Source organism: Salvelinus alpinus, chromosome 38 (assembly GCF_045679555.1).
Source record: "Salvelinus alpinus chromosome 38, SLU_Salpinus.1, whole genome shotgun sequence".
Taxonomy (NCBI): domain Eukaryota; kingdom Metazoa; phylum Chordata; class Actinopteri; order Salmoniformes; family Salmonidae; genus Salvelinus; species Salvelinus alpinus.
This window is the reverse complement of record NC_092123.1, coordinates 9,067,730-9,079,807: the sequence shown is the minus strand read 5'-3', so window position 1 is coordinate 9,079,807 and position 12,078 is coordinate 9,067,730.

Here is a 12,078-nt window from a genome sequence, read left to right as displayed (position 1 = left end):
CTGGTCAAAAGTAGTGTACTATATAGTGAATAGGGAGCCTTTCGGGATGCACTTCTTGTGCTAGCAGGCCAGTTGAGTACTACCTTTGCTCAGTATGTGTCATAGAACCACACACTTTAGGGCCTACATACCTCTTTTATTTATCTGAGGGGAAAGAGGTGGGAGCGCATTCCTTTATCTGTCTACTAGTGACTTCCCATGAAATGTTGGCCTAGTTTCCTCCATTGAAACCCTATGATAGGTGCCAGGATTAGGAACACTCAGTATTGATCCCATATTCTCTTTTTTACTATGTCCGTATGGCAGCCAGTCAATATCTTTGAGGCTTTGATTTCTTTGCGCCAGTGTTCCAGCGGAAGAAAATGGCCAAATGTCCTCGAGTTACACTGTCATGTGTTATCAATGTGCCGACGTAGGTATTAATAGAAAGCACAGTTTATTCCACAAGGCCGCAGTATAATCAGTCCTCTTTTGAAGTGATAATTGTATTATAAAGCGATGGAAATATTTATCGTGAAGTCTTTCCAAGAGGAGCAGAAGAACAGAACAAAACCGTTGGATCTATCAAGATCAGTGTTTTACAGCTGAATTAATTTGGAACTATAATACTTCGCTCATGAAGAGAAAAAAATTATGGAATTCACGCAAACAATCAGATAAGGAATGTAAGTCGTGACAAGTTTGTAGGCCCTATATGGGAAAAGCAGGCATGGAGGACTATTACGGAGTTTAAGTTCTAGAATGTACACTGAACACAAATATAAACGCAACATGCAACAGTTTCAAAGATTTTACTGAGTTACAGCTCATATAAGGAAATCAGTTAATAAAAATAAATTCATAAGACCCTAATCTATGGATTTCGCATGACTGGGCAGGGTTGCCAGGACCAGCCAATCAGAATGAGTTTTTCCCCACAAAAGGGCTTTATTACAGACAGAAATACTCCTCAGCACCCTCCTCAGCTCACTAAAAGGGATAAAAACAAATCAGTGCACAAAATTTGAGAGAAATAAGCTTTTGTGCGTATGGGAAAATGTCTGGGATGTTTTATTTCAGCTCATAAGACATGGGACCAACAGTTTACATGTTGCATGTATATTTTTGTTCAGTGTATAAAGAGTACTTTAGCGAACGGTAGGAGTGAGTAGCTAACACGGGTCGCCTGATCCCAAAGCTAAGATGCTAGCCACAACCCTAAGAGAGATATCTGTCCTGGGGGATTTCGGAACAGGCTATGATCCACAACACAAACTAGCTAATAAAGATAGATCTAGTTTTATCACTATGGACTAGCTATGTTACACGTGTAAGCTACTGTCTTAGCAAGGAATGTCCCATGGACCAGGCAGGGAGAAGTTCTGCAGATTGTATGGGAATGACCTAGGTTACAGTGTGCTATTGTAGATCCACTCCTATACAAGCACATCTGCTCTTCTATTGCAGATACACTACATGACCAAAAGTATGTGGACAGCTGCTCGTCGAACATGTCATTCCAAAATCATGGGCATTAATATGGAGTTGGTCCCCTCTTTGCTGCAATGACAGCCTCCACTCTTCTGGGAAGGCTTTCCATAGATGTTGGAACATTGCTGCGGGGACTTCCTTCCTTTCAGCCACAAGAGCATTAGTGAGGTTGGGCACTGATGTTGGGCGATAAGGCCTGGCTTGCAGTCGACGGTCTAATTCATCCCAAAGGTGTTCGATGGGGTTGAGGTCAGGGCTCTGTGCAAGCCAGTCAAGTTCTTCCACACCGATCTCGACAAACCATTTCTGTATGGACCTCGCTTTGTGCATGCGGGCATTGTCATGCTGAAACAGGAAAGGGCCTTCCCCAAACTGTTGCCACAATGTTGGAAGCACAGAATCATCTAGAATTTCATTGAATGCTGTAGCGCTAAGATTTCCCTTCACTGGAACTAAGGGGCCTAGCCCTAACCATGAAAACCAGCCCCAGACCATTATTCCTCCTCCACCAAACTTTACAATTGGCACAATGCATTCGGGCAGGTAGCGTTATCATGGCATCCGCCAAACCCAGATTCGTTCATCAGACTGCCAGATGGTGAAGCGGGATTCATCGCTCCAGAGAACGCATTTCCACTGCTCCAGAGTCCAATGGCGGCGAGCTTTACACCACTCCAGCCGACGCTTGGCATTGCGCATGGTGATCTTAGGCTTGTGTGCAGCTACTCGGCCATAGAAACCCATTTCATTAAGCTCCCGACAAACAGGTATTGTGCTGACCTTGCTTCCAGAGGCAGTTTGGAACTCGGTTGTGAGTGTTGCAACCGAGGACAGACAATTTTTACACACTACACGCTTCAGCACTTGGTGGACCTGTTCTGTGAGCTTGTGGCCTACCACTTTGCAGCTTAGCCTTTGTTGCTCCTCGACGTTTCCGCTTCACAATAACAGCACTTACAGTTGACTCAAGCAGGGCAGAAATCTGACAAACTGACTTGTTGGAAAAGTGGCATTCTATGACTGTGCCACTTTGAAAGTCATTGAGATCTTCAGTATGGGCCATTCTACTGCCAATGTTTGTCTATGGCTGTGTGCTTGATTTTATACAGCTGTCAGCAACGGGTGTGGCTGAAATCCACTAATTTGAAGGTTTGTCCACATACTTTTGTCCATGGAGCGTATTATGGTAAAAAATCTGATTTGTTAGAAAAGTACTTGATCCCATGTTCCATCTGGAAAAGCTCTGTGTGCTAGTGGGGGATATAGGCCTACTGTAATCTAACAAGTGTTTTCAATTTGTGATAACAAAGTGTACAATTGACTATTTTACTCTGAGGCAGCCAGTTAACCATTTACCCAAAAATAATTATAGAACAAGCTTTCAGATTTGGCCTACTGAGTTTGTCTAAAATAAGCTTTTTTCTCTGTCTACAACAGAAGTGAATCACAAAAATGTCAATTATAAGTAAAAAAATTTAAAGAGGAGATGCTGTACTGTATTTTGATATGAGACTCCCCTCACAATCTGTCTTAATCTTCAGACCAGATTGGCTTTACAAATTAGTAGGCTTCATGGGAGAAAAACAATTCAATACTGAAATGTCTAGCTAAAAACAGCACCTAAACCTGACTATATTAATTGGCAATATTGACACCAATCGATTAGTCAGTAAATAAATGTCATATTATTTTCTCTAAATGAAAACATAAACCAAGTCTGGCTATCTAGCCGGTTAGCTATAGTGACCCATTGCCTACTAGCACTCACCTCTCTCTGGTCGATGAAGTTGCCTTTTTCCTTGCTGCAATTTCTTTTATCTGGACATCATAGACACAGGTGTACTTGTCATGGTTTTATAGACATCTCTGTTTGCTGGAGTTTTGTTGCTAATCTTTTTTTCCTGAGTAATTTCGAAGCTACCAGCAGCTAGCTAACTAGCTGATGCCATAGACTACCCAGGGTGAGCTTGCTAGCTCTAGCTACTTTGCTAGCTGGATTTCCAAAACACTAGCTTGACTAAACAAATCAATAATATTCACTTACTTTTGTGTTATCCACAAAAATATTTGGGCTCCCAAGTGGTGCAGCGGTCTAAGGCACTGCATCTCAGCGCTAGAGGTGTCAATTCCGGGCTGTATCACAACTGGCTGTGATCGGGAGTCCCATAGGGCGGCGCACAATTGGCCCACTGTCGCCCGGGTTAGGGGAGGGTTTGGCCGTGGTAGGCCGTCATTGTAAAAAATAAGAAATTGTTCTTAACTGACTTGCCTAGTTAAATAATAGTTAAATAAAAATTAAGCACAATGTTGTCGTCCATGACTTGCACAAGGAAATCTGTGAAAAGCCCAGCCCTCTCAATTGAACTTGATTCACCTGTCACAATTTACCCATGATGCATCACGGTTGTAATGCCTTCGAGCAAGGCCAACATCTAGTTCTAGCCACACATCTTAATTGGTTAGTTTAGGCCTTCTACTTCTCTCTCAATGTAAGGGCAGTGGGCACTACCATAACAAATGGAGGTACCACCTGGAAGCATTATCTAATGCCATTAGATAGAACATTGGCCAAGCCTTTTTAGGGCATCCCCAATATCTAATGTTTATTCAAGCCGTGGTAAGAAATGTGGTAAGAAATGTAAAAGCATTTGCACACTGTTGCCCCTTTAGATCAAGGTTGTGGAAAAACATGTGGTTAAGAGTGCTTCACCCTCCACAACCCAACCAATGAACAACACCCATAGTAAAGGGTGTGACGCATGGCGAGGAATGCAAACACCATCACTTAATGGCAACTTCACATCCAATAAAACATTAGTAGAAACCGACAGTTAAATCCAACAATATCCTGCTTGTGGTTGGTGTAATATGTTTACTCTCTGTGTCCATGTGTAATGCATGTACACTGTCTCCCATCTAGTCTCTGTGTGATGTAGCTGTATGTAGAGCGTACGGATAAAATGATCATTCTTTATCAAAAGACCATAATTATTATCTAAGGATCTTTTGAGACAATTATCTTCTGGCCTGTGTGTTTTTAGTAATTTCATAATGAAATAACCAGTTCATAATTCACTGTGACCTTTTGTCAATATGGTGCAATGTGCTGTAAATTAATGACAAAATGTCAACAATCGAAAGAACTGAATGATTAAATATAATATTTTAGGGGCCGCCTCAACCCCTACAAGTTAACTGTTTAGGCTACATTGCCAGGCGAGGATAAAACATTTCAGTTTTGAAGTTCACCACTTGCAGAGTATCCATTTAAATGTACAGAAACGAAGGACGATAGCAGTCAACACCCTGCTGTCAAAACCATACAAATAGCCATATTGAAAATGAAAATACATTATGGACAATGATGGTTTGTTTGATTAAATCCATGTTCACTGTTATTGTCAAACTCATCTTACATAAATAGGCCTTTCTCGTGCAAATGCTGATCTATGAACAATTGTCGAACTATAAAGTATATGGTGTTGTGATGGAGTCGTGTGCCTTTAGGGCACATGTCTCTCAACACAGCACTGGTGTTATGGATCGTTCGGAATAAAATTGACAGTGCTACGTTATGTATCCATTTGCGTCCTCTCCATATAGTTCTCCCGATGTTGATCCCGAACGTGATCAATTCAAATTAAAAAACAATGATCCACAAGTTATGGTTTAGGATTGTAATGTAGAGAAGCCATTTGCTATAAGTTTGTCTCCTATTGTTGCCTACATCTTGCCACCCTATAGAGCCACCCTCATCCTCAGCCTGTGTCCCGAATGACGCCCTATCCCCTGTATAGTGCACTACCTTTGACCAGGGCCCATAGGCCTCTAGTCAAAAGTAGTGCACTCTACAGTATAGGGAATAGTGTGTGAGGACGTACCCTCAGTCTTATCCATGAGAACCCTCTATAATTCATTGGCAACTAATTATAACACAACCCCTCATAACCCAGCGTTTATCCTCCAATATCGTCCTCCTCGCCGTGCACCATGCTTCCAGCTCACTGGTGGGAGCTGAACTGAACGTTGGCAGGGCAATTTTAAACACTCACTTAACAATGTGGCCGCCAACTCAAGGGAACTTATTTTGTTCACTCAGTCGTGTTTGTCCCCTTTCATATTAATTTAAGACCACGTTTTGTGTCGAGAATATCTGATAATCAATTAAGAACCAGATTCTTTTTGCTTTATTTTTGCCTGAAATTTGAGGTACGACTTCCCCAGTATTCTCCTATTGGTATTTATGTATGTGTTTGTTTATCTATTTATCCGTTTGCTTTTTATCTGTCTATTCATTTTTTTTATAAAAAAAAGAATCCACCAGAGAATCCACCAAGCAATGAAACTTTAAAGCATGTACAGTAGTCAGGAAAATATTTACATTGAAGCTGGCCACAATCTCAGAAGATCCTCAAATGTAGGTTTGAATTGCAACGTTAATATGCAAATAGCCTTATCTGCTGGGATTCACAAACAACCATCATCCTGATTGATTTAATAAACTGCTTTTATCTTTCAAAGTGTTAATTAGGCAAGATGGGCCATGCTTTGAATCTTGCCTCTCTGTGGCACTTAACAAGAGCATTAGACAAAAAAAGAATATTTCTTCTCCATCTCTGAACCTTTCTTCCCCCTCTTCGTTTCGACTTGTTTTTTGTTTTTTAAGACACAAAGCTATGCTCAAATGTTTCTGAAGAGAAATAATCCCTCAACATTATGGATAAACTTCTTTCCTTGCCAGCCATACTTCTCAGCTAGTGTAGTAACTCCAATAGCCTATGGTCTGTCTCTAGTCGGTAGAATGTCAGGTTTGGATCGTCTACATTTCCATGCTGGATACTTGTTCCGTGACGCAAGGGATTGATGCGTCCCGGAGCGATGATGGCAAGCGATCATGCAGCATACCTGCAGAAAGGTTGGAATGGTGCAAATATATGACGCATTGGGCATGTTTTTGTTGGACCGGTCATTTTGTCATGCAGGGAGGGACAGCCATGTACTGGGGATGAGCTTCTCGTGCCATGATAGGAGTCTGTATCGTGAGGGGACATATTGGCAAGGTACATGTCAGTGAACATAACAGGGCTTCCCTCAAGTACAACATGGCAGTATTGGCATGCCAAGGCCCCAAAACAAAAGCTTAAATATTTTATACAAGTGCTGTCCCCCCCCCCCTCAGTTCATGCCTGTTTGTAGCTATCGGTGTTCTGAGTTTTGATCTTATCCAGTTGGACACTTCTAGGGAATATCTTTCTATCTTCCATCCCAAAGCAATCTGAATAATTTTCAACTGCATATTTTAATTCTCAATCTATCTTTGATGTCTTATTTGTGTGATTATTTCCCCCTTCTCGCAAACAACCAATAAGCACCGACTGTCAACCACTCGTAGCACTTTAGTGCACGGTTGGGACTTTTTTGAGGGATCAAAGAAAACTCCCTTACGCATAACTCCAAGTCAACATAATATGTTAAATATAAAACGAAAGAGAAGAGTCAACTTAAAACTTGTTAGAATGTGTCTTACTGAGTCAAAGAACCAAGGCTTACTGATGGCACTCATTTCAAATATATAGCCGTTTTTGATGCATTCATTTTGGTTGTGTAGAGTGTGAAAAGTGACATGTGCAGTATAACAAACAGTAGCGTAAGAAGTGACATTTAACAAGCACAGTCGTGTAATAGTGACATATATCTAAAACAGTGAACCAACCTGGGCAATTAAAGAGTAGAAATGGCCAAGCCCACAGAAACAGAAAACATCAAGACAGTGTGACTACTGCACCTCTAATTATTGACTGGCCTCTGGCTCCCAGCAAAAGTCTTCATTAGTCTTTTTCCTGCGGTAATTTGTTTTGTTGTGACATTCATCATATACCGTCGTAACCTTTAATTCATCTACTGTTAGCATTTCTGTCTGCTGAAGTAAGGGTTTGCCACGGCTCGTATGGTCGTATGATGCAGAAACAAACAGTGTAAATTGGTAGGAGCACATCATCTCGCTGCTTTTGTCTTAAATGGCTCTCAGATACTGTGCCAGTACCCCAAAATTAGATCGCTGATCACACTTGCTTTTTAGAAATTCGATGTGCGAGACCATTGTCAAGGCCCGATCCACCAAAGTTGATGTGAGTGAACACAACGTACACGGATGCTCCCTGTTGTTTTCTATGAGTTTATGATTCACATGTAGCGGCCTAACGAACAAGAACAGAAAAGATCCCTCAAATAGCACCTCTCGAAGTGAGGTCTGGAATCTACACCCTGTGTAAACAATGGTACTCTCCACGCTGCATATCAATGTCAACCGGAGAGATCAGAAGAGGTGTTGTGGCCTGACCGTAATTCTCTTCGGTTATCTGTTAGGCTGATGCCTTGCCACTAGGCTGCAGCCTGTGTCAGCACTTTTCCTGATGCCTCTCCTCAGTCCTCATTGACCTGCAGGAGGCTCATAGGGTGCGTCCCAAACGGCACCGCATTCACTACACAGGGCTCTGGTCAAAAGTAGTGCACTATATAGTGGATGGGATGCCATTTGGGATGCACACATAGACCATGCTAATCCCTAATCCCAGTTCACATGATGATATGATAGGTAAACTAGGCCAGCACCAGGCACCAGCATAGCCCCTGAGAGTGATTGGTAGCTGGTAGAAACCGAGGTAGGCTGTGGAGCGAATGACAATTCCGCTAATGCTCATTGCCATGAAAACAACAACAACCTGAGCAACAACAGCAACAACAACAATCACGGAGCATTAATTGAATACCTAAATTAAACAAATGACTGGCATTTCATGCTTATATTTTGCATACAATAATACATAATCCCCATGGACAGACGTGGATTTAGTAAATCAATGCAGTATATTTCCTCTCCATCACATTGTAACATTAAAGAGCACATTTTGAGTTATAAATCAGTATATGAGAAGGAAATTGACCCTCGAGCTCCTGCCGCTAGTTTAATAAGCAAGTGTTGCACACAGAGGCAACAAACTTTCAGATGATAAGGAGGCAATCCCAGACTTGACTTAATCCTCGACTATATACAAAATTGAGACTTTAAAACAGAGGTGTATCTCTGTCTGTATGAAAATCCAAAGCAAATAGGCTTTCACCCCTGTGGAACTTGAACTGTTTTCTCTTTGATAACCTAATTATTGTCTCGAGAGCTGTGTCAATTGCTCTAGCGATCTCTTCTTGAACAAATCACTCCCGTAACCTCGAGCACTTTCGATTTGATTCTGCCATTTTTTGACAGTTCAAAGCAATCAGAGGAGGCCTCACAAGGATGGGGATTGATTTTGTGTTCTCGCTTATCATGCTAATTCCCTGAAAATCAGCCTTTTCATCCCCTCTGTCTGATTAGGGCACTTGGAAAAGGCCCCTGAACTGAACTCAAGCTCCCCACAGCCCCTTTGCCTCTGTCATGCCACCCCTACAACCCCACCCTGTCACCTGCCCCACTGCCCCCTGTCCTGTCCACCCTGCACAAGGCAGCCAATAAATTGCTCCGTCTCTTCCATTTTGTTTGTAGTGAATATCGGGTTAATTTGTTTTCCATAAGAGGATCATTGTGGTCTGAGTGTTATCACATCAGGAAGCATAATACGAGTGAATAAAACATATTCCTACAGAAAATGATGTCAAATATTGCGCTGATAGCAATTGTTTTTCTTAGGCCACGCAAATATAGCCATTAAAGTGATTCAGACATGTTTTGTCTCTCTAGCGAATAATCCAACGTGGTGTATTTAAACTCTTAAACGTAGGTGGTCTACGTACTGTATAGGTCTATTATTGTTAGCTTTAAAAAGACCAAGTGCTGGCCCAGTTTTAATTGCATGTGACCCTGGATGCCTCGGTAGTTCTACAACAAAGTCCCCTGGAAATACAGAGATTCCAAACAGGTTTTGTGATCATGATTAGACTACAAAGACCATACTTCTGTCTCTCCCAGTCATCTCTGCCATGATGGACTGTTTTAGTTTTGGCCTAGTACCATTAATTATATCTTTGATGGGGACTTGTTTGTTACATATAAAAAATAAGGGGGCAGTATCCCTCCTCCGCCATTTGATATGCTGGATGAGAATGTCTTTACACTGGTAAAGATCTCATTGAAGTTTTAGTCAAGGCAATCAGTTATAAAGCATTTCTTATGTGGCAAATTGCTTTCATTTTAAGTATAGTACCTCTCTCTACCTTTCAAGTGTTAGGGAAAAACACTTTCTTGTCTTTCTTTAATTTACATTTTAACAAATAAATAATTGCTCAGAATTTTTTTATAATTTGCGCAATTTCCACAAACACTATCCTAAATTAAATAATTAAGAATGCAGATTTTGGTTGGGATAATGAATCCCAGGGGGAATTCTGAGAGGTTTCAGGATTAATTAAAGTGAACAATCCACTGATATGATATGATGTCCTGTCTTTGAACAATATTTACTGAACACATTCCAACCTCTCTGTAAACATTTCACTACTCTAATCAACTCATTAATCCGTAATCACAAATTAACATCCTAATGGTTTAATTGTCAGAAATAAATTCTCAGATAAATGAATGATAACATAATCACGTATCCCTATTATAACCACACTGAGTTCAATAGAAGTGTTATTAGGGATGGGATTATGTTCACTTACCTTATATGATACAGTATGTTTACTTATATGTTCAATATTTACTTACACATTACTTACATAGTCCCTATTCTCCCCTCGTGCTATCAGTTCCTTGGCCGTGTTGTTCAAAACACAAGCCATGCCGCAGTGTTGAGGACCGCTATGTTAGATGGCTGGAAGCTGTTGACCCAGAGCAAACTAAATTACATCTTGGTAACGTGTGCTGACTCAGTCTTGTTTGCAGTTCTTACTTCTCAGCCAATTAAATGGCGGTGAATGGAGGCAGTGTAGAATTATCATATTCATTAGAGGCCAATATCTATTTAGCAAGGTGTAATATACACATATTACCTGTTAAGTCTATATATGCTGATTCAGTTCGAACCACTCAGTTCAAATAGTTTAGCAGCAGCTTTAATTCTCAAAACATGTTTTTCTGAATTTGGAAAACGAAACTACAAATGTTGTTTGTTCTGTACAGACGGCACAGACCTACTGATACTCCACATTGAGATGTGAAGGATTGACTTTATGTCTCCGAAAAGAGGTGTCCTTATTTGGCTACTCCCCACTTGTAGTGTTCATCTGCTTCAGTTCAAGTGATTGGATGCCGAAATTCATACTGACATCCATTTCGTATTAACCTGTGCCATACTTATTCCAGTCATTGTTGAGCTGATTTCCCCTCCGGAATTCTAAGAAATGGATGGAAGTCTGTTCTTGCCAGGGCATGTAAAGCCTCTAACAGTAAAATAGTGGAAACACAATTCTAGATCTCACACCATCGCTGCTTTCTGATGAGTGCTGAAACAGTCGAGCAGCCATTGGTGAATTAATCCTGGATCTGGGATACGCAACCTCAAAAGGCCCTAGGAAATTGCTTAAAATGTTAAGCACTTTAACTGCTATCTTTGCAGGTGGTTTCAGGCACAGTTCCACATAAACAAGTGAACAGGCAATCTAAGTAAGAGTAAGGAGGGGTGCTGTGCAAATGGACTTCTGCCTCGACTTGCTGAGGCACGTCTCCTCCTCTTCCGAGTTCTACTTCTAATGACATCACTATTGATGACTAGAAAAGTTCAGGGTGACTCCTGGTGTAGTGACCCAAATGTAGAGAGTATAAGTGTGCTAGGCACAGCATACATTGTGTGTAAAATGTAAATGGTCTTATTGGTGACCATATTCAAACTTAACCGGTCTGTAGTCCGCATGTAATACGTGGAAAGGTGAAATCGTTTTTTTTTTTTACTAGTTTAGTAAGAGACTCTTCCAGCCCTCAAAAATGCTTTGAAATAGTTCTGCTTCTAGAGTTAGCTGAGGTTAGGCTGGAAGACAATGACTGTCAATACTGGGGGACTCTCCGGTCAGGGGTGCCAGCATGTTGCCTCGGGAGCCATTAGAACTGTAGCATTGAAACAAAACGGAAAGACTGTGGCTTCTTCCCAAATGGCACCCTATTCCCTTTATAGTGCACTACTTTTGAGGGTGCCATTTTGGGATGCACCCTGTGGTGGGAGGCTCTGGTCCAAAGCTGTCAAGACCGGGACAAACGATCTTGATTAAAGCAGGATCAAGTCAATTCTTAAACTTAGACCAGTCAGCCCCCTCTGTACATGTTGACATCCAACTTTTTGGAACAAGAGCCCCTTTTGCCTTTGTTGTGGTGCACAATGGGAAAAAAAACGTAATGCATACTATTATTCTGAGTGTTCTCGAAGACTGAAGCAAATATAATCTGTATATGAATCCTATTTATTCATCAAAACGGTTCAAGGAGAATAAGAAGGTAGGCATGTAGTTTCAGTGTGAAAACGTCGTCCTAACCTATCATACGGATGCAGACGGCTAACAGATTTGATTTAATGACCGAATTCATTCTTGCGTCATATTTAATTTGACGACGACAGCGAAGCGGCACAACAATAATACATGAGATTGACATTCACTTAGGGGTATATGCCATTTAGCGGTGAC